General features: G+C 37.4%; 1 long non-coding RNA gene across 1 annotated transcript in view; it reads left to right on the forward strand.

Moving 5' to 3' along the window:
• The first annotated feature begins 9702 nt into the window (after positions 1-9702).
• LOC107188780 overlaps positions 9703-20028 on the forward strand; it is a 191391-nt gene continuing 181065 nt past the window's right edge. The window contains exon 1 of the long non-coding RNA XR_001516226.1: positions 9703-9806. This is a non-coding gene — a long non-coding RNA (uncharacterized LOC107188780). The remainder of the gene's footprint in view (positions 9807-20028) is intronic.

Here is a 20028-nt window from a genome sequence, read left to right on the forward strand (position 1 = left end):
GGTTTATAATTACTGAGGTAAACATCGCATGCGTTGATAGAACCCAGTAAGTCAATCATGATGCTAACAGACCAAAGTGTTTATATCTCAGAAACAGTTCACCTTTCGACCTGTGATTACTAAGGCTTTCTTACTCAGTATAGTCTGTCCTATGTACCATATAAATACAGAATGGCTTTTCTTAACACCCTATATATCGCAATATAAAAGAATATAGAATAATATAAACTATACAATAAACTAAAAGTCACCATGAACTCCGACAAATGCACCTTTATGATTTCACTATTTGTAAAATAAGGTCAAGAATTTGATTCATCTATCGTCAAATGATAATTTACAAGACACCAGAGATTTCACAGTAACCAATTAAACCGCAGCCCCCTCGATAAAAAGTAACTCACGTGTTCGTCTCGCCAGAAAGTGATAAAAACAACCGTAGGTGAAACCTTTTCACGACGGGGAATTCCACAAATGAATAACGTATAGAGCGTTTAACTGTTATCCCGTAGTTTCTTGTCGGTGGTGTCTTTTAGTCGTGCATTTATTCGAATAACCTTCGCGGCCGAGGACAGTCAACCGTACTAACAAACGCGCGGCCCGCGTAATAATGGAACAAGGAGCGAGGAGGCGGTCAACGGAAGAACGGACGGGAGCACGTGAAAAACGAGAGGGACAGAGGTTTTGACAGAGGGCTGGAATTGACAGTGGATGCGTTCTTCAGCGGTCGGATGATTAAATACCGGGGCCAACGGGCGACGGCTTTGATCCCTCCAATCAGCGCTCTGTTGCACGTTCGAATAAGGTACGGCGACCTTTGTACACTTCAAAGTCCTTCGATGTTGGTCGTTCATAAAACGAGCCCCGAAATGGGCTCCGAATGTTTAATGTCCAGACACACCTGGTCCATATCGAGCCCACCCTTTCCCACCACGATCCGAGCTTACGCGTTTTGATCCACGTCGATACTGCAAACCGCTTTGAAATCTATCGTCTACTTGATAACAAACACCGAGCACGCCAACGAACGATAATGAAACGCACTCTGCGGTGCCCGTGGTCCTGGGCGTCGCGAGCAACGCCACTGTCGACACCCCTTAACGATCGGACAGAGCACGAAACTTTTATTTTGGGAAATACGAGGCGTGACGATGAAGTTTGGAAGAGAATTTCGTTTTCTGGCGAAAGTGGGCGTTAGCTGTTACGTCGTTGCCACTTTGGCGGGAAGGAAATTATTTTCGAAACTTTATTGTCACAGCACTGTTATTTAACGCGGGTATTAACCCCTCAACGCAGATCGTCAAAAAGGTTTACTTGTTTTTATTCGTGGAAATCGTTGTTGGAACATATTTTTGTACAACACTTACACATATGGGGAGAGAAAAGAAAATATTTAATCGGAAACATTAATTTTAGTTCGTCAATTTATATACGTAAAATGTAGTCATTCATAACGTGGTATGGTCGTATTAGATTATTTCATGAATTCGAGTGGTAAATATTTATAATATCGGAGGCACCTCCGATTTCGATGATTTTTGAATATGTTGTTAAGGTCATCACCCTCAGGAATGTTGTAAAGGTTTTAGTTAGTGGTCCCTATATGTAAAAAAGTTATAAAAAATGTATAGGCGGATATTATTTTCTTTCAAAATTAGTAACAGAAACAAAGTGTGCTTCTCCGTCTACTTAAACAAGTAGAAACTCGTCTATTGTCGTGGGGGTTAACGATTAATACACATTTAAGAAAATTATATACTATTCAATTCGATCATTTTTCTGACCACATACTCAATCGATAACAGATATTTCCCTGTATTTTAATGCCTGTTTTATAATTTCACCCTTTACAAGCGTTCTTGTGTAATTAACGTAATTATCCATGTAATTCCGATCAATAACGTGTTAATATATGTGTAATGTTTTACAGATATGTTGATACTATTGTAGCTTACAGTCTATTGCCGCATCGAACTCCGATTGTCCGCTTTATTAAAACATAGCCAAAATAAATAACAAAATCAATATATCGTGGTTACCAGAAGTATGTCAGAAATTCATTGAAATCTCCCAATCTTCTTGCCCGCCAATATTTTACGACGCTCGCCGTGTTTATGCTCTCGATGGGAAAGTATGTATGTATATGGCAGTTTCCAGGTTCCATTTAGCGTGGATACGGTCAACTTAAAATTCACGTCCGCCCGGACGCGTATCGTCGTCGTTCCGTCGAATTCTCGCGCGAATTTTTTCGCTCTTCCCGCCGTCGATGATGCTTAAGCTCGACGGTCATTGGGCGCAGCGAACGACAATGAATTTTACGCATGGCGAAAATCGTTCGTCCGCACTGCCAGACTCAGGTACTTGATTCGGGATGAAAATGGATTCGATTGGAGGAAGTCAACTCTCTTCTCTCTCTCTCTCTCTCTCTCTCTCTCTCTCTCTCTCATTCTTTTTTTTGTTCGTTCTTCCTTTTTTCCGCCTCCGCCTTTCGTCTCTTTCCGGCTCCTTTTTTTTCGACGAAGCGTAAAATACCGTTCTCCAGCCATTGACCAGCGTGTGCCCGTAAATTGGTTACCAGACTTCCCACGGCTACGAGAATTCAGGCTTTTCGATACTACCCGCAGACTATGGCGGACAGGTAAACGGTGACTCATTGTCCTTCCGTTTTATCCGTTCGCGGATTTCCGTCACCTTATACCTTCCTGGGGTGGAGAACTGTTAACTCGTTACTAGACAGTGACTTTTTATTGCGAATTAATTTATAATATTGAAAATTAGGCAGAAATTATACGTTACGTCAATTATAACACACATATGTATATTATTTAATTGAGTTAAACTTTTCATTGTACTGTGCTTTGCATTGTGAAAAGTGCAAGAATGCATAAACATTCGCAGTCTCATTGCGTTCCAGATTGATATTTTATTGTTCTGTATAACAGTGGCTCTATCAGTGTTCTCCTCCAAGGTAATTTTGAAGTCACTTTTGAAAAAGATTTGGTGATTTGGCATGAGAACCGTGTAGAATTTTTGGCATTTTTTCGTAGTATATAAGTGTGTTATTCTAATAAAAAAGAAATAAATTTAAATAAGTTTATTCGCTCTCAACCAAAAAGGATGGCGTTTCATTACTTCTACATAAATCAGTGCCCACAGACACTGAAAGTTATACGATATTATTACATCTTTATAATAATACAATGTCAATTGATACTTTAGGGATAATAAAATCTAGAGGGTCTCAATAATTACATACCGCTATCTTTTATCTTCGTAAGTAGAAGTAGTGAGTAATGGTCAGACAGCGTAGCCAGCCGTACTCAAAGGCAGACGTGCCTAGCCCGTGTTCAACTTGAATTCCCTCAGAAACAATCGACTATACAAAGGAATTCTGTACAACATTTTCGAAATATTTCCCCAACTGTAATCCTTCCAGTTAAACTACCCGTCCGACGATCCTCCATATTACTCTAAATACGTTTCAATTAGACAAACAAATGTTTAATAAGGATTTAGGATAGCAACGGGTGAGCTTACATGAACGGTGTACAAAATTAAAAACAATAAAGTTTATTTCAATAACAACAATAACGAACAAATTTACATACTACATAGAAAATTAACACTTAGAAATAACCATACAGTGACGTAGCGGATCAAATAAACGACTCGACGTTTGATGCCAATTTTCATCTCCTTCCTCCAATTATTCGAGACAAATGTATGTCTGCTTTTCCAAAAGTCTCCCAGAAAATAGAAAGTTCTTGAGCCATTTAAAATGACGGCGACGCAGACTGCCATGCAGATATTATGCCCTGCTGGACAAAAATCAAGGCAAACGGTAAGGGCCCGCTGCAAAGACAACCATAAAAGTATCAGTAATGTAACGGTAGAATGTTTCATTTTAACCGTACACACGAGCAAAGCAGTGATCAAAAACGGACCACGCTCCGATCATTTCCAATAATTCTCATTCCATTGTAATCGTATCGAACTTCCGGTTCGTTTTCAGCGAACCTTCCGAAACCAAGGCGGCGAGATGTGTACGGTCGGGAGTACAATGATCGAGAGCAATATTGTTAGTAGTTAAAATTATAGTATAACGCGTGTTCTCACCGTTTCTGGTGTCCCAGGCGAAGTATTATGATATAGTATATTATCACTACTAGAGTATTAATCCTCCATGACCTCGATATTTTTACTGCTTCCGTCACCCTCCTGGGTAAAGACCCATATGTTCAGACCTACATCTTTCCTCTTATGGGCTTCCGAAAAGTCTAAAAAAATTCAGTAATATTTCCCAGTGTTCCTTCTATATGACGCAATAGTTTTTAAACTCGAATATTCAAAGCTTTCTTTTAATAACAATCACTCCGTTTCGGAGATATTTGAGCGCGAAACTTTGCTTGCGCCATAAAGGACCCAGGGGGTCCACGGCAAGTTAATGTTTAATAATTCATAATTCAAATAAAAGAATGATTAGCATCGATAAAAAATCGTTTATCCAAACCTACGTGCGAAAGTTTTGCAAAACAAGTCGTTGAAAAACGAAACGATCGTGGTCGATCTTCCATCAAATTCTTAAAAAAGGACCTAACTTGCCTGAGTAAAGACACAGCGCTTCATCCGGCGTGAGATTCTAATACTTCAATTTAAGCTTCTGAACTGCTAAAACAGCGTTCAGAATCACTGCAAAGACAGTGAGAAAAAAGGAACGAAAGTAAACAGGGGGCGGGGGTCGTCGCGAAAGAAGAAACTTTTATTAACGGCACTGCGGCATCGACGTGAAGGGTAATCGTTGTGGCGATCGACGTGACGTCGCGGTTCTCCTTTCGCTCGGGCGGCCGAGGGCACGTCCACGCGGTGGTCCCCGTTTAATAAAACAGAGAAGTGGCGGGCACGAAGGCCACGATCGGGCATTATATTTCCACCGATTAATTATCTTGTAGCAACACCGTGGAAACCCTCCCCAACTTCACGAGCGACCGAAAGGGCGGTGGGGCTCGCGAAGTTTCGGCCGTGTCGGGCTTTCGTTCATTCGTCGTACGGCGGCCGGTGCGCGGAGTCTGCCGCGTTCGTCCCTGGAACGTCGGTTCCCTTCCTATATACGGTGTTGTCGACGCGTGTGTGTCGACAGGTTCGTCGAACGAACCCGCGGTTAATCGGCCGGCCAGCCGATAATTCGCTACCGGATCGATCCTGGTCGACGTGCTGGAGGCTACTACTGTTTTGTTGTGTGACTACCAGAGTGGATCGTGCGCGTCGTTCGGGAAACAATTTGGACCGTGAAGTGTGGCCCCCGGAATGTCGCTGCGGTTTCAACCGTGACGCACCGTGACGGCCCGGTTTCGGCCAGTGTGTCCCCACGGGATCGAGATATTTTGATCGAACGGTTTCAGTGCGGTACCTAAGGGGGGATATTGTATCCTCGTCGACGAAGTGGACGGTAATATTCCAGGATACTCGTGGGAAGCGCATTCGAACGTGAAGAATTATATACCTTGTAGATCGTGTGTTTTGGTTTAGTTTTGTCGTGCGGAGAGAATGGATTTCGGTGGGGATTTGTGAGAGAATGAGGCCAGGATGTCGGACTTTGAGGATCACGTGTTGAGTGGGAAACTGTATGCTTATTAATCGACCGACTTGGATTTCCATGCTGGCTGTGTGTATGTTGCGTTGGAGTGCTGTCCAGTCGGAGAACATTTGTCAAAGAATATAATCGCGGCAATTAAAGCTGATACGGTACGCGTAGCCGTCCCTCCGAGCGGTTTTCAGTGATGCAACTCAACGCATCGCGCGGCGTGACCACCGGTCCGTTACAAACACGACGCATGTAAATTAATTGCAATTAATTTCTGCTTGTTTTTCCTGAATAACGTAGAAAATTGCTGCGACCGTGGGGGATTTGTCACGATTCTTTGGTAAATCGGTAGCCTATGGGAACTTGAGAATTATTTTCTATTAATTTCTATGTCTCGTTTATTACATATGAGTAAGAATAAGATTATATTCACAATATATGGAAATCAAATGATACGAGGATAATAATTAATGTATTCAATCATTTTCATATTATTTAATCGGCTAATTAATTTTCTACTCGATTTTCCGAGCAAAGTACAAAACGGTATCCTGAACGTTTTAAACAATGCATGTCAGATATTTAGTATTCACGACATAAATACAAAATTTTCAAGGTACATCGTTTAGAACTTACGTATTTTCCCAGAATTTCTTTCTATTCCCTTCATAATGTTAAAGATTTCAAGAATTCATTCTTATATACATATTCATTTCTTCGAATAGTTTACCGTTTCTCCAAAAATTTGTGTTTTCTCCTGCGGGAAGCCAGGAATTAAAATTCTCGATGATAATGCGGCCACGTATGAATATTCATACAGACGAACGAAATATTTTAGACATTCAGCTTTCTAACGCGGTCGCCGCTTTTTAAATTCCTCGCAAAAATAAAAGCCCCTGGTTCCGAAGGCGAAAACACGCGGCTCGGAACGCGGGGAATAATTTCTTCTCACGAGAGGGAACGATTCCGTGTCGTTTAGGAAGTCATACTACGACGGCTCGGGCGGTCGTATTATAAAAAGGCAACGGAAAACGTGGCGTTGGGGGTGATCGCGCCGCAATAAATGTCATGGAGAAAGGCGTGGAGATGATTTCGCGGTCACGGCTCGTGAATGGAGGCCCGGGCACGATCGAATCTTCCAACGGGCCAATAATTTGCAATTAAACCGGTTAATCAACATTGTTACTCGGCGCGTCGGCGGTCCACGGCACCGTGAAAGAGATAACGCTGTCCGATAAAACCTATCTCGGTTGCGACCGCCGTACCCCATTCAATGACGACCGATAATTAAATTAACCGATTACTTTTCTATTCCTGATTCGGACTAGTGGACCTACTATCACGACACTTCGATCCATTGTACGAAATATACACTGTCGACCCAAAAGTTTCCGACCACTTCGATACTTGTAAGTTAATCAAAATGAGGAGCTGAATTGCAAGGGATTTATATTTCTAGTGGAATATTGATTACGTTTTAGTAAGAAGAATAACAATAAATTTTACTGTGTGTGTTTGTTAAACGTTATAACTGTAAAGACAGTGTGAATTGTTAGAGACATTATACTACATTTTCAAATAGTACGTGTCACGTACAGTGAAAATTGTTATTATAATAATTACTTAGAAGAGTTACCTTCATATATCTACTCTAATTGAGATTTAAGTGGTCGATGTACCGTACACAGTCATAAAACCTAGGGAACTGTAAACGTGAGATACCATAGTAGCAAATAAAATTTGTTTTATAGTGTCTGTTCTTGAACATTACCCTGTATTAAGGAGCATATTGAAAAACGTAGTTGGTGGCCGGAAACTTTTCAACGGCAGTGTACGTATGTATATAGTGGGAGAAAAACATATTCGTATATCCAGTGAATTATATTACCAATTGACAATGCTAGTGTAACTGCAGTACCATATTTAAAATTGTTTACCTTCGAGTGTACCAAAACAATTTAACTTTCTATTAAGACACAGCTTGGGGGAAATCATTTTTTACCTGGTGTTACAATGGACACAGTACTGTTAGACGATGATAAAAGTCAAAGGTGTATGTGTACATTTTTCTATTTCTTCGTCGTGGCGTTTATTGAACTTGTGTTAACAAGTACACGTCGCGATAATTGTTTTATTTTGCGTTAAGGACGATTAGGAAGACAAACGACGTGTATACATATAGAGGGTGTATCTGGAATGTTGGTACGATCTGACAGCTGAATCAATATTAGGTAGCTTTAATGAATGTACGTTGTATGATTTATTTAATTGTTTTGCTTTACGTTAGGGGCTACTGCTTCATACAATCACTGAAATTGTAGTACAGTCAGGCATATGGTGATTCTTCGTGCAAGAATAAGTCTGTTTTTAATAATATCAAATTCAAGTGTTCGTCATTTGGAGATTACTGATATTTACACGTGCGTATTAGGTGCACTTTCAAAATCAATTTTCTCGAAATTGGAGATTTATGCAAACAAATTTTATTCTACCTTTTTGGACTTAATTTTATGCGAGACTTCTGTTCTTTCTCTGGTGTGCTGCAATTACACAGACATTCTATATTAAAGTGAAGAAAAAATAATTTGGATCGATGAGTTCAAGATTAGTCTTGTGATGAGATACTGTAAGTTTGGATACTTCGAAAATAACTATCAAAATTTTCATGATAGATGAAATTCTTGAAATAATACTAATTATTTTTTTAGAAAATAGGTTTCTCTTCTCTGTTTTACAGTAGAAGTCAATCAAAGAGGAACAAATAATTTGAATAATTGTGGTACATTGTGGGAATTATTTTAGTTGAACCAAAGACATTGTGTGCTTTTGGTAATTATTCGAAAACAAACAACATGTCACGTATAAAATTGGATGGATTGGTATTATTGAGTAATAACTTCTCGATTGGCTAACAAAACATTTATTCAAAAATTATATCTGTATATTTATTAAATCTACATAAGTCTATTTATAATCTGTCTATTATACATCACATCGACGTGTCTATTTTTACATAATTTCAATGAAATCTCGTATGCCATCAACTTAACCCGAAGTCGAAGTTTAATTTTTAATTACGTTTTTCATTACAAAAGCTTGTAAATTAATTTGCCAGCAACAGTGTTTTTATTCGATTTTCACATTGATACCATGAAACTTATGGAACAGTGAAGTACTAATTATTGTATAGTGCATGAGTGTTATCGAGTCTCGCGTACATTGATCGGCTATCCGCTCGTGTTGATCCGTATTCTCAGAATTGGCGATTTCGTAATCCGATTCACGACTACTTCAGCGCTGCTCATTCAACGTTAATTGTTGTTGAGATCGGGATTAATGGAACAACGTATTTACTATGTTCTTACGAATTCGAACGTTCCATTGTTAAGAGAATTCATCTCGAGAAAAGCAAACTTGAGGATTTAAATAATTCATTTAGCTCAGATTTTCGTGTTGGTCACAATATTACATAAGAATATCAATACCGCTATTATCACATTGACTGTTACACCGATTACTATTGACCGCTACAATTAAATTATTTAAAAAAACATTCACATCAAAACCGTAACATTCACAATTCTATAAATATATGCAAGTCAAATTATACATATGCATTTTATAACTATATCATCACTGTACTACAAATTTTGGCCAGTCAACGTGTTATGGTTACAGAAAGAATTAAAACACTCGTGTATCGTTTAATTTGCCTGTTCTATTTTTAAAAAGCTCTGTCGTTACGTTCCACTTCGCGTATCTTGTACAGTTTGATACATTATTTTCGAATGACCGACAGGCGTTTCAAATGTCATCGCATGACAGCGCGTCCTGCATATGAATAATCATCTCATTTATTCGTGTTTAATGACGTTCCGAATCGTTCGAATGCGCTTCTAAATAAACGGTCCGCGCCACGCCAGTGTAACGACGCCGACCTGGCACGGATAATGCTAACTAAATAATAAACATCCCTTTTAATCAAGCAGTGTACCAGTGTTATACCGTTTAACGAAGTGTAAAGCTGCAAATTTGTGAGCGGATCGGGGAGAACCGTTGAACGAACCCGCCTCTGGGTGACTGGATCGCGACGAAGTATAACCTGTGCCGTGAAAGATTAATGTTGAAACACTGATCTGTGCGTTCGACTGAACACTGAACCTCCGTTCCTACTTGAAACGCGTTGGTGATTTTAACGAATGGAATATTAAGCGATCAACTGTCGGTAAGTTTTATAGCATTTGAAATGAAAATTGTTGGAACTTTTGGGTTTCTTATTCGGGAAAATCTATCGAGTATTTTTAGGACGAAACACGAATAACCTGGACGGTGAATATCGTAACTAGATTGCGGATGTTTATGCAAGTATAGAATTTTTTAGATTGATTTTTCGTAACTGGACGCGCACAAAAATTTGTTTATCCTGTTAAGGGTTCTAGCAGGTTGTTTTACTGCACTGAATTTTAGACGATCGGATATTCTATAAATGTATAACATCCGCAATGCAATCATACTGTGACATATTATCAAGCAATTGTAAAGGGTACATTAAAAGTATTTGAAATTATGTTACGAAAACGTGTATTTATGTATGATAAGTATATGGTAAATGGCTTTTATATGGAAGGTTCGAGGTTTAGCCTAGGATTTGTAATCTTTTAAATTTTATAATTTGGTATTTGATTTTGTCAACGATCTCTCAAACAGAAGTTTCCTCTCGTACCTCAAGTATTAGTTCTCCAATATTTACATAGACATAAAGTTGATTAACATTGTAGAAGAGTTTTCATTGAATGGCTATACATTTTACATACCATGAATATGAAATTGTTGCCTGAGATATTGGAGAAAAAGCAGTTAATTGAATATGTAATTGGAATTTCGATTACTTTTCCACCTTCGTACAAAAACGAACGCTTTAAATTGACTTTAAAGCTTCGGATACTTATAATATCGATTTGTTTTTAATGCTGATGTACATTCGACCTGAAGCGTGACATTAAATAAAACTGGTGAGTGACGTTGACTTTGTTTATGTGTAAACTAAAAAAGTCGAAATTTTAATACTAGACGACATTTAATACTTTATTACTAACATTATTAACCGAAAGAGATACGAACGTTTTGAAAATTGAAGTTCATGAGATATTAAAATTTGAAGTGTTCTATCCGCTTCTTCAAATTACGACACGAACCGTAAAGAAATCCACTTTCCTTACGAAATTATAGATGCTAAAATACAGAACGTATAAAAATCCACCAATTTTCGTAAAGAAATTTTAATCATCGTAAATTATTTTAAACACTTTTAATTCCTCATAAAGGCAATGTAACACAAATTTCGAATATATAAACTGTAGTCATTATTACAAGATGCTTCTAACGTTGCATATCTCTTCCATTTTCATCAGTTACGACAATTCGAGAGCATTCTTTTTAGAAAATACGTATTATAAATTTCCATTGGGACAATATACACATGTATTAGGTTGTGCCGTATGAAATTTTCGTTTCTAGAGGTCGAAATAGAAACACAGTATTTTTAAATAATACTCTTTATTCAGCAGAAATATACACTATCACAATTAATTGTTTTCTCCAAGAAAAATACCAATTGATACATCCCATTTTTATAAAAATTAATATTTGCGATTGTATGAATTTTTCAAATACAGCACTTACCGATTTCGATAGGGGAATGTTTTATTTCTTAGAAAGAGATCCAACTGCAACGAAAACTGATCTTCTGTTAGAGAAACATTTGATGAATGTCTGTGAATGGACCAATTAAAATTCATACCGAAAAACTATTCGAAATGATTTCTTCGATTCAATAGTGTTTACTTCAGCAGAATAGTTAAATAATCGCAAAAAGAGTTCAATAATAAATAGAAATCGAGAAATATGACACTGTTATAACTTCTGTCTAGAGCACAACACGAATACAAATCATTTGATTTATTAATCTTGCGGTGATTTTTAAGTATTCGAATATCGATAATTCTGTGCAGTGCAGTCTAATAGTTCCGCTTCTGGAAACCACCCCACAGCAATACATCATTCCTTTGTGATTTCTGTATTTCTATCGAGTAGTTCAAAAGGCAAAGCTTCACAGAATCATTGCCTTTTTAGTTCTCGAACGAGTCAAAACCTTCGGAAACCTCGCCACATCTCCATAAATATAAAAACATAAAAGTATTAGGTGTATACAAGTGTAATGGCTGTATTTCCGTCAAAAATTTCCATTAATACTGAACAATAACTGTATCGTCCATTACTAGAAACAGTTCCCGTCGTTTTCTATAACATTTAGACATTTTTCTGCCAAACGTTGAATTCCTCGTCGATAAAGTAAAATGAATTCACAACAGCAACTTGAATGCAACGGCCATTACTGTCGCGATCACTCGGTAAAAGCAATTTCATTTCCTTCGATCTTGACAATACCGAAGCAAAATTCTTTCTTCTCGCATTGCATCCTTCGCTTGTGGTGAACGCAAAAAAACGTTGAGAATAGGTACAAATAACGACAGAAGCGATGAAAACCTGAATTCTGAGATCTGATATGCGCAGACCACAGAGATAAGAAATAAATGTGATCGGCTTGATGACCACATACTTTTTATGAACATAAAAAATTTCGCGGCCCAGAACGGACGTTTCATTGAAAACGCAGTTTTATCCATCTCTGTCGAGACCTATGTTTGATTCGTCCTTCTCTCAGTGAGCTGGAGATTTCGACGCAGTCGACTTTCATTGGGATCAAACGCGTGTGAGATATTCATGTCCCCCGGGGACACATAAAATCCATTATATCTGAAATACACACGGTGGAACAGGTATTCCTTCTTTTTTTTTTCCACCCTGGTTTCGACGAGCTTCGAGCCCACGCGGCTGCTTATCTGCCGTGCGGCGTTTCACGGTTTTGCCAGTGCCCCTTTAACAGGCGAGAGTTCTTTAAAACCGGGTTAATGTGACCTTAATTAGTTGCATTTCATAAGTGGGAACTTTAAATGCGTAGACTCCGGGGAAAAAAGGAATAGTAATTATGCAGACCTGAATTTTCTGCTTAACGGACTTGCATTTTTTACCCGGGGGCGGAACGGTCATCGAGAAAATTGTGGGTCGTCCGACACGCGGAATCGGGGCAATTAAAAAGTGTACGGTGCGGTAATTTACGGATTATATCGAAGTAAAGGTTGCAACGCCGTGATCCGTTGTATGGAAACACTCGTTTCGCGGTTTTGATCTGTTGGAAATCTCGAATGTCGCTTCGAATAATTCATAGATAAAGATATAAAACAAAATATTCTCTATATGTTAAGGACCTGAAGTGCGTCCCCCACACTTGAGTACTGCCAACTTATGGCTTAGAAATATCCTACATGATTAAATATGTAAAATCTGTTATACGTATGGGATAGGCGGATAGTTCCGTGAGTAACTGCATTGCTTGAGTCCAGCACTGAAAACAATCGGAGTATCAGATAAATAAATAAATTATTGTTGATAGAATATTAAATATTTGGTCATCCCATAAGTTATATAAGTTTTCTCAAACATGCGTTTAAACTCTTGAGGGATACTTTTTCTTTCATTCAAGCATGCTTCCATAGATACGATGACTATTACTGTGAATAAACACTCACTCAAGTACGAAGCTCACCACATTTTTACTCAGAATATGATACCCTATCGATCTATGGTACAAAAAATAGGTCATTTCGTAAAAAAAATCAAGGTCACCTTGAAATCTCTGAACCACCTCCACCCACAAAAAAGGCACACACCTTATAAGATAAGATGTGCCCCTCTCAATAATATTCTCAAACAATATTCGCTATTTTCTTTTCCCATTTAGAACAGAAGGCATAGTATAATTAAAAAGTAGCAGAATAGTAGTATTATACCTTATGTAGACAGCTTCCTTCGTCAAACAGCACAATCAGGAATGTCGAGACGGAATAAATGAGAGAGGAGAATAGCGTTAAAGTTCGCGCGAGCGCGGGCACGGATATGCGGAATTTCGAAGCGTGATTCAGGCAAGGTGTAGGAAGTCAAGCGTAGTAGCCGAAGTCTAGAACGTGCCAAGCCTATTTCGAAAGAGTTACTGGCGACGCTAATGTCAGTAATACCAACCCTGCAACCATCGCGGTATTTCGACCCCAAAGCTGCTGCACCCGCGTACTGGAATCTGTCCAACGGATATACATACCTTACGCTAGTCACTCCCCCGCTTCCGCAAACTGGCTAGATTGTTAAAGAGGCCGGGATTCACGGGATATACGATCGGGCAATAATCAGGTTCAGTTTTACGCTGCTCGTTCAGTTTATAGCAGTAATTAACGGGTCGCGATGAGAAGAAGCATGTACAAGTGTATACACGTGTATGTACTCGAGTACAGGTACACTTGAGTGTATATGCAGTACATCAGTATAAATACTTGAATATTCACCGCCAGCCAAAAGTTCGATATCGCTTGACATTAAATTAAACTCTCGACATTCAAAACACTTCAAATTTTAGTGTCTCATGAACTTCAATTTTCAAAACGTTCGCATCTCTTTCGGTTAATAATGTTATGTAGTAATACACACAAATTCCCAACTTAATGCTAGTATTAAGACGTTGACTTTGTTTATGTGTAAACTAAAAAAGTCAACGTTTTAATACTAGCATTAAGTTGGGAATTTGTGTGTATTACTAACATTATTAACCGAAAGAGATACGAACGTTTTGAAAATTGAAGTTCGTGAGACATTAAAATTTTGAAGTGTTCTGAATGTGAAAAATTGAAGTAAATTGAAATCCGCTTCTTCAGATTACGTCACGAACCGTAAAGAAATCTATTTTCTTTACGAAATTATAGATGCTAAAACACAGGATGTATAAAAATGGACCAATTTTCGTAAAGAAATTGCAATCATTGTAAATGATTTTAAATACTTTTAATTCCTCATGAAGGCAACGTAACACAAATTTCGAATATATGAACTGTAGTCATTATTACACGATGCTTCTAACATTGCATATCTCTTCCATTTTCATCAGTTGCGACAATTACAACTCATCCGCCAGCCAAAACAGCACCGCCGGCCAAATGTTCGATATCGCTTGACGATTTCTACAAACATCGAATGTCCTGCTAAAATTTTGTACTGATCAATCGTTGATACACCAGTTGTTAACAAGTATATATTTATCTATAAGATATATATATTTTAAGAGATTTCAGCATTTTGTCATATCCAAAGTAGAATCGTATAAGTCATAATTTAAGGCAACGCTTGGCTTCACCTTTCATACTGTCTGAAAAGACGTTATAGAAGGTGATAGGAAAAAGGGTACGTAACTTCTACGGTAGATCGTACTTGCCAAAAAGTGAAAAGAAGACTATGCATGCGTCGGAAACATAATATTTTGAGTTATGAACAATTTTCTGTTTCGATTAAAGCGAGTGATTGTCTCGCTTCAGGAGCTACCATACCGTATGGAAACAATGGATTATTTGTTGGGATAATAATAAGCAAAAATAAACCTTCTGTAACCAGGAAAAAAAGAAATGTAAAGTATTCCTTTCTTTCCATTATTTATAACTTTAAAAATATTAAATTGTTTACCTATATTTATTAGATTCCTTTTTCAACATTTGGCGAGAGCTACGTATCCTAGAGGTTATGAAGCCAGGTGTATAGGAACATGTGATTCTTATGTCTATTCAACGAGAGGCCAGTGCTACAAAATTTTAGGTCTCAATAGAGTGGAGTGCTAAAGTTACTGACCAGTCAGTATTTTTATTCTGTATTAGAAAAACAAAGCCCAAAGATATTATTTCATTACATAATATTCATAATAAAATTAATACAAAGGAATTTTATTTAATACCAGATGCAAGTGTGACATAAATGCAATGTATGTTTTTTATATTTATGAGGATATTTATTTAGAAAATTGCAGCTTTAACATGTACTTCGAAAATGTGAGAGTTTATTAAACTCAAGAGACGATTTGTAGGGCGAGCTGAAGCGTCAATTCTGGAAACACAAACATACAAATAAGGCAGAGTAATTCAATTCATTGAAGGAAGGATGGAATAAAATCTCTCGAGATGTTAGTAACACTAGAAATATACCACAAAATAAAAACTGTAGTAAATTAGAAGCCAACATAAATTCCATCAAAAGCACCATTGTAATTTCAGTAATGTTTCCGTTGTGTCGCTATGGTGGCAGAATAGGGTATAGCAACTAAGTATTGATTCTGAAATATCACCGAATCCGTTTTATAAATATTACAACAGACTTGCATTATTAATTTTTCTTTAAAACAGTCAATTCCTAAATAAATATCCTCGCGAACAACGTGAATTTATTACATTATTTCCTTGCAATTACGTCACGTTTACATCTGTTAGCTTTGAATGAAATTTCTCTCAGGTTTCTTTTTGTAAAACAGAACACAACAATTTACCGGCCGAAAACTTTTGCACCTCACTGTATGTCACGACGTCATTAAAAGTAAAGTCGGTTTTTTCGACAAGGGTAATTTTTTTAAAAAATACCTACCTTTGTGCAAAAAATGGTATAAAATGTAAAATATGTTGCTTGTTAGGTTTTTGATAACTAAAACTGCCTCACGTATTTCAAAGGCGTTCATTTTTGCATGGAAAATGCTTTTCCCTTAAATTACGTAACGATTCCGAACCTTTGCCCGGTAGTGTAAATACAGCATATTTGAGCTTTACTATATTCGTTCGGTTGTTAAATAGATTCAGACGTAATATGTAATTGGTAACCCTAAAAAAGAAGTCATAGTTCAAGGAATACATAGTTACGCGTAAACATTTGGCCACCCAGAAAAATCTGTCGAGCATGAAACTGTTCGTGTTTGTGAGCATCACTGTCGATACGAAATATTTACTCAATAACTATCACTAAACAGAATTCTGTTATATACAGTGTTACAATTTTCCATCTGAAGTGCATACAAAAGCAATGGCTGTCGTTTCTGTCCAAAGTAACGAACAATGGTTATATCACCCAGTTTCTACCTCTTTTTATCATTTCTTTGCCGAAAATTGACGTCCTCGACGATGCAATAAAGTAACACCGCAACGCCAACTTAAATGCAACAACCATTACATCTTCATGCGACTTTCAGTACTTACATGAAGAAAAATTGGTCAATTCTGTTTGGTTTAACTGAATGCTGTGATTTTTATGCGCGACGATACGTATAAGTGAATCGAATTTTGCAACAATCTGTAGATTACTATTCTATGTAGTCTGTTCTGTTCTTTCTATTCTATTCTAAATAGAAATACCTAGGTTTCTATCTCAGTTGACGTGACGTATGTGTTACGTAATGTGTACACATATATATGTTGGCGAGAGTAATAGACTTCAAGTGTCTTATTTCTTTTGTATAATAAGAAAAGTTCCGGGGATGTGGGAATATTTCAGTTTCGTCCATCTTTAAGTTTCGAGACGGTTCCTTCGCGGGGGTAAAATATTCGTGGGAGATATAGGGAATTCAAGGGCCATTCAAAGTTTCCGAACATTGCTCTTCTCGTCACACTTTCCCGCTGAAAATAATCGAATCGAATAGTTCTCTGACACTGATGCAGTGGCATCCTGAAAAAGACAGTGTCCTTCTGATTTTTAGTCGTTAATTATATTTTATTCGTTATTTGAATTTATATTCGTTACCGACAAGAAAACTACTTTTTTGAATTTTTAAATTAAACAAATACTGTGAGCTTTATTTAATTTTTAAAAGAAAAAAGGCTAGGTTTTAAGCTTAACGTCTTAGCGACTGCTGGTTATTGACGACATTATATGTAGGTTACGTTATAATAATTTCTTTAACGATAGACGAAGTCACAACGAGTTAGGCTTACATTGACAATTTTATTAATACGTTGACTGGCATTGTGATCACCGCTGACCGATGCTATTAAATTACATGAAGGAATATTCAATTTCTAAACAGGAACATTAGGAACTTGTAAATATTGGGTTGACTAAAAAGTAATCTTGTATGTTTACAGTAGATGCTTTTTCGACTTCACTACAATGCACTGTTCCTAATTAGTAAACTATATTCATATTCTGTAAGTTACCATTTCTACACGTCGTTTAGAAGGAGAATCATCACAATTGCGTTAAATTTCTTTGAATTGATTTTGTTTTGCAAATGAGCGATGAGAAAGTGTGCTTTGGAACAATTATACTTGTTCTTGTTTACGTTCGTTTACAGCACCCCCAACATGTACAGGAAAACATTTTTTGATGCTTGCACCGCGTTTTCCCCTTTTCAGAAATAAAAAAGCATAATTACTCGAAACTACTTCTTCTCGTCACGCATTTCCAAAACATGGTCAATTCAAGAAAATGTAATGCAATCGTGATGTAGTAAACGTTACGGAATCAGTACATGTACAAATCTTTCCAATCAGTTTTAATACAATACTTTTATCAAATCTTTGTAGTATAATATTTTTCTCCTCCATTAATTATCAGTCCCATTCTTCTGACCGGTAGTGTATTTCTTGGTACAAACTAGGTGAAGAATTTAAATCGTTCAAACGGATATTTCATATGTTACGACCTAATGCATTCGTAGTAATCTTTCAATATTCTTGCAACAATTTCAAAAACACAGTTGGTCTCGAAGGGTATAAACAGAAAATGGCCGTTTTCTACTCCACCACTATGTACGCAGAAAGTGAGCAGCGATATAGCTATTTAGCGGATTTAAGCCGGCCAAGGGGGAGGGACGAACACACGGCTTTATTTAATTTTCGTCGGCGTGTCCCCGGTGTATCCCGTACTGGGCAGGACCGGTGGCGGAAAGGGTCCTGAAATTCTCGAGTGTCACCAGGCCAATTTTCAGAAGGGCTCGGCCGAGTGGATGGACAAACATGCGCTTTTGAATTTCCCTTGTCGTTCCATTCGGCGAAGAATGGTGTCGGTAAGCGTGCCGGCGAAGTGCTTTGGCTGTTCAGATTCGAGCTTTTCGAATATGCGCGCCACGGCTCACCGACAATAAGCCGTTCCCTGGGTTGTTTATCTGTTCCCAACTGCGGGCACAATTTCCGCGAGCCCATTCGTGATTTCTGATACCCGCATTGTTTCCGTCCGCGGACTTCGTCGGTTCGGGCGTTCAATGGCGTGCAATAGAAAGCGACGGTTACCCTAACGCCTTGGTCGTGAACGGAATTGCGTAAACACATTTGGTCACCGGTTCGTGACTCGCTTGTACAGTATGCAGAACCTCCATTATTGGAACACCCTTTATTCGAACGCTCGGTTACCTGACATTCTTTCATCGAAACGTTCTATTATCCGAACAATGTTTCTCAAACTGCAGGTGTATTCCATGGAATGTTTATACTCTGCCACGAGTAGGGGTAGGTGTGTCCCTATACTGGGTGATTCTAGTAACTGGCTGAGAACAATTCTGTTTCAAGTGAAGTTAGAAGAATATCATGCGGGGAAACTTTGCGTTGTTTAACAAGCTCGACCTTTTGACTGTATTATCTTTTTTCATATGTGTTTTTAAATTTGTTTTCTTCTGTTATTATGTACATAAAAAGTGGGGTCGTTGAAAATAGAATACTTTACGAGATATTTCACTTTTTTAACAATTACCAGTCACGAATTTCACCTTTGAAACTATTCAACTTTTGTATAAAATACTGATCGGTATCAGCAACGATTGGGAACGTACTCGCAGGGATCGGTTTAAATGATTTATATTTTTTTTCATATTATTAAATGTAATAAAAGTTGACAATAGGAATATTCCCTTGGGAATCCCCCACCGATGACCCAAGATTGTGTACTATTAATGCCATTATGTAATATTAAAATTAAAATATTTCCTAAGCTAATGGTTTTTTGCCATAAATCGTTTATTATGTTTTTATGGAAAATAACCAACTGTATCGATTGATGTAATAAAGAATTCATAATTCATTTTAAAAAGGACAATGTTGAAGAAAAAAGTCATATATCGTATTATGTGCTTCTTGAGTAACTATTCCAGTTTTATCTAAAATATTTTTAGTATCATCGACAGTTTCCAAGATATTCGAGTGGATTATTTTAAATGGGACACCCTATATTACAAACATAGAATATAATGAAAATAATCTGAGAGTAAACTTACAGACAAAAATACATACCATACAGCTTTCTGTATTCAAAAGAATCGTCAGTAGATGAAACGAGCAATGGTCAGTCGCAGTAGTTGAGTCATCGATATTCTTACACAGACGCGATAAATATTCTAGATATATTTCTTAAGAAATGAGTCACGTACAATTTTACATTCAGGATAAAATATACTTCGTATTATACCATCATTTTTCTCTACATTATATAAAGATACAATTTATTGTAAAAATTTTAAATGTTATTGTAATGTTCTAAAGCAATGATAT

The sequence above is a fragment of the Dufourea novaeangliae genome, unplaced genomic scaffold, assembly GCF_001272555.1.
Source record: "Dufourea novaeangliae isolate 0120121106 unplaced genomic scaffold, ASM127255v1 scaffold108, whole genome shotgun sequence".
In the NCBI taxonomy this organism is placed as follows: domain Eukaryota; kingdom Metazoa; phylum Arthropoda; class Insecta; order Hymenoptera; family Halictidae; genus Dufourea; species Dufourea novaeangliae.